Source organism: Miscanthus floridulus, chromosome 2, assembly GCF_019320115.1.
Source record: "Miscanthus floridulus cultivar M001 chromosome 2, ASM1932011v1, whole genome shotgun sequence".
In the NCBI taxonomy this organism is placed as follows: Eukaryota; Viridiplantae; Streptophyta; class Magnoliopsida; order Poales; family Poaceae; genus Miscanthus; species Miscanthus floridulus.
The window spans coordinates 28,402,945-28,407,291 of NC_089581.1; the positions used below are offsets into that span (position 1 = coordinate 28,402,945).

At 49.6% G+C, this 4,347-nt stretch overlaps 1 long non-coding RNA gene across 1 annotated transcript; it reads right to left on the minus strand.

Moving 5' to 3' along the window:
- Positions 1 to 228: 228 nt before the first annotated feature.
- Positions 229 to 740, minus strand: LOC136538306 (uncharacterized). The gene is made up of 2 exons (XR_010779289.1): positions 593 to 740; positions 229 to 288 (listed from the first exon to the last, which is right to left on the minus strand). It is a non-coding gene; the product is annotated as an uncharacterized lncRNA (long non-coding RNA).
- Between the last annotated feature and the right edge of the window lie 3,607 nt (positions 741 to 4,347).

The following is a 4,347-nucleotide window of genomic DNA, read 5'->3' on the forward strand; positions in this document are numbered from 1 at the left end:
ACGAGCTCGGCTCTTGGAGGAGATGGCGTGGCCCCAGGCCGGCGTGGATGCACCTGACCACGCGCGCGCAGGGGGAGGCGATGGCGCGGCTACCCTGGCCGGCGAGTGCAGAGGCGGCGGAGCGGGCGCCTCGGGCTGCCTGCAGGCGCGACCCCCTCTGATGTCCTCTTCGATTCTTTCTCTTATTTCGTCGATTCTTTCTCTGAGTTCGTCTTCGATCGGAATCAATTTTTGTCGATTGCTGTGGAGGTCGACAGAGAATCAATTTTTGTTGATTGCTGTGGAGGTCTGCAGAGGAAACAACAAATTTATTAATTTGATTTTATAAGTTGTCTTTCTAGCTAGATTTAGTCTGATTTGGATCGATGTGGTGGTTTTGATTCAGTCTCGATTTGGTCCCTTGCACTTTGCTTGCAGATTTGGAAAATCTTCAGCATATAGATTTGGGAGAAATCTAGTTGATTTCGGAGTGTGCAGCATGGTTACGGATTGGGCATGGTTAGAGATAATGCAGAGGCCAGACGAACACACGAAAATTGATTTCTATTTCTATTGTATTTCTATTTGGGTTCGATTCCAGAATTAAAATCACCTGTCTCGGTCTCCAGCTCTACGACGACGTTTGTTTGGTACAGCTGGGCAAATAAATAGGCAGACCAAAAAAAATTCGGACAAAAAATGAGGCTGAAATTTTGCCAATTTAGTATTAGGCATTGAGGCAGAGTAGAGAGTTAGAGATTTGAGTCACGAGGGTTACTTGTCTCGATGAGATCAAGGGTTGGAAGACTGGTACGCCAAGGGTTGAACGAACTTGGAAACTATACGAGTGGCTCGCCCGGGTTCGGTTGAACGAAAATCGGAGGGTAGCGTATCGCTTGTCCATACTTATGGGATACGGATACGCGTCAGATACACCCTGGATATGTATCCCAGGCGTGTCCTGAAAATCAGATACGTATCAGTTCGGATAGACACGGCTGGGCTGCATTGGATACGGACGAACACGTCAAATGGACTTCCATGCAGGCCGCCAGGCCCACTCCTCCCGCGTGACCAGGCGCACAGCACAGCCCGATGTTCATTTGCCTAAACTCGGGAGCCGTACCATATCAGCAAAATAACAATATTTTTCTCTCACAGAATCAACATCAGCATCGGTGTTTTTCTCTCGTTATACAGACGTGCATCATTCACTGCAGCAGGTGCGTCCGGTAGTTTTAATTTCTTTAATATATATTACTAAATCATTCATACCAACCAGCTTGCTTTTTGTTTATTACTAATATATATCCTCTCTTAATTTTATTTCTTAGCTTTTGCATACATATTCTATAATTTAAGTTGAACCTCCGTTACATTCATTTATTGAACTCTAAATTTTTAGTTGGTTTGTTATTTAGTTACTAAACTAGATATATACCCGTACGGCTTGATTTTTTTTGACTGAAAGTAATCGGACACAGACATTGTGACACGTTAGCTCCCAAGACTTTGTATCGGATGCTAACACGTCGATCCGATCTTCGTATTGGAAGCGGGTACGGACACATAAACTCCAAGTGGAGTATGATTCGTGTCGGACGCGGATACATAAGTAGGGATTGAGTTTGGTATCACCGGTAGATGATGACACTAGTCATTTTAGGTATAGGGATATAATATTAAAATATGTTTATCTGTCGTATCCTGTGTGTCGGTGCAGAAAGTGACCAACATGTAAATATTTGTAGTTTTGCTGTACATTGTGATCGGAGGTGGCCTAACACTCAATGACATAGTATTTATACTGGTTCAGGCAACGTGCCCTACGTCCAGTTTAAGTCGGTCGGTGACTTTATTCCTGAGCCCAGGTGCTCGAAGTTTGCTGTGGGGTTACAAACGGAAGGGAGAAAGATGGGGGTACAAGAGGTTCGGTCAGACTCTGGTCTGAAAGGCCGAGAGTGACGGGAGCTCCGCTATGTGCTAAGTGTTCGAGCGTGCGCTCTGTGTAGCTTTAGAGTGTCTAAAGCTACAACGTATGAAACGATGTAAGTGAACTGATCGATCTATCTGTTGGGAGAGAGCGCATCCCCTTTTATAGATAAAGGGGATGGCCTTACAAGAGAGAGAGAGAGAGTGTGTGTGTACGTATGCCAAGTCTTGTTGCCCACGCCGACGGATATTAGACAATGGTAGGCGCCCACAATACTGTTTAATGTCAGATGCACGTGGGAGGTTGCGTCGTCTTCTTCTTGTATGGCAGACATCAGCGTCTACCATACTGTTGATGCCCAGAGGCATGTAGGGTTTTTACCATGTTCGTCTAGTACGGTAAATGCTGGCGCCCACAACACTGTTGATGCCCAGAGGCATGTGGGGGGAGCCTTACCGTGGTTGTCTAGTATGGGAGTTGATGGCGCCCACAACACTGTAGGGAAAATATCGGCTCCTACAACACTACTTGGGTTCTGTCATGGCAGGAAGGTCGCAAGGTACTATCCTGTAAGTGTACCGACTATGGTCCTTAATACTGCGGTTGACTTGAGTGTCCTGCCTTACTTTCTTCGTCCGTTTCCTGGTCCTTACCGAGCAGGCGTCTTCGGTCGGTTGGTCCCAGTCGGCTTTGATTGCGCCAGTTGGAGAAGAGCTGTGAGCAGGGGTTCGGCGCATCCCCGATTGGAGACGCGGGTCAGAGTCGGAAGAGGTATTTGGCTAGACCTTTTGGTCGGAGATTGGGTTGCCCTTTTGGCTTGTCGTTCTGGTATTTGGGCCAGCCCATGAGTTGCGCGTCGTTCGCAACGTTATCTGCTGGGCCAAGCTTTTGTTTGGGAAGCCGGTCCATGAGGGACCCTGGGTTTATGAACCCGACAGGAACCCCTGAGCCCCTAGGCGATTCGGGTAGAATCGTCTGGGTGGTTTTCGTGTTGTCCGCGGGAGAAGTTTTATTTCGTCAGCGGGTGTAACAACCTGGATTTTTCTAGAAACCAAAAATACGAGGGTGTAACAACCCGGATTTTTCTAGAAACCAAAAATACGAGCTTTCAAAAAAATTTCTTGCAATTGAGTGAAACATGTAATTGCTAGGTCAAACCCGAGTCCAACTCGCTAACAAGGCGTTGCATACATGTAGATGGTTTGTAGGTGATTGCCGAAGTTTTTGAGTTGTCCTATGTTTGAGTCTCGTTTTGTGTTGGAGAGCACAAGTCCGTAGCAAATCCTTTTGACTCCTTCTGGGATCTCTCATGAATCCTTCTACCTCTCTCTCTCTCAATTCATCTCTTTAGTTTTGAACCCCTTGACCTAATTTCTATAGTTAACCAACTGTCTTTATCAAATCAATGCACGTGAGTTGTCAACCCATGGCATAGAGTAGGATAGAAATAAGAAATAGAAAAAGAAAAGAAGACAGAGGAAAAAGAAAAGGGGCATCTGGCCCGAGTAATCGAACCAGCCCAGCCTGGCCTCCTGCCTTCAGCCCACATGGGCAGCAGCAGCAACCCAGCAACTCTGGCCCGTCTCGCACCCCACAGGCCCACGAGCGTGAGCCTGTTGGCCCAGCAAGCGGCAGGAGCCCAACCAAGCCCCCCCTTCTCCTTGCCCAGCCGGCCCAAGCCGCCCCGGAGAAATCTAGCGCGTGCGGATGCTCCCAGCGCTGCCACCGCTCGCTCGCTGCGCGACGCACACGCCATCACCCCCTCACTCGTGCCTCACCTGCCCGCCCCTCACCCATGCCTCACCTGCCCGCGGCCTAGGATGTGCGCCATGTTGCGCCGACCGTCAAATCAGCGGCACGGATGCCGACGCCCCACAGCGAAGCCCTAGTTGGCGCGCTATAAAGACCCCTGGCGCCACCTCGCGCTGGAGCTCCTCCCAGCCACCGCCGCCCTAGCTGCACCCTCCTTCACCACAGCCTCGCCCCGAGCCTCGCCACGCTGGAGGCGCACCACGGCAGCGCCGCCTCCCTGCTCCGCATTGCGATCGAGCCATCGGCAGGAGCCCGTCCCTGCCTCACCGGAGCCCCTGGCCATGGCGACGCCAACCGCGATCCCCTGCTCCTTCCCCGCCTATGACACGAGCGCATCGACAACCACACCGTCGACACCGTTGGTATAGCTTCTCGACCTGAGTGTGTGAGATGAGATATGGTGTGGTGGTGTGGAGATGGTTTGGGATGGATGGTTGGTGGATGGATATGGATGGTGTGGTGGTAAATGTGTTAAAAACTGGATATTATCATTATATTACTATTGTTATTTACTTCTCATGCGCTAAGGATGCAAACCACAACCAAATATTGGGATCACCAGATCCCTTATTTATCTTTTCCACTAATGCTCATCGGTGCTGACCATGGCCTGCACACATCTA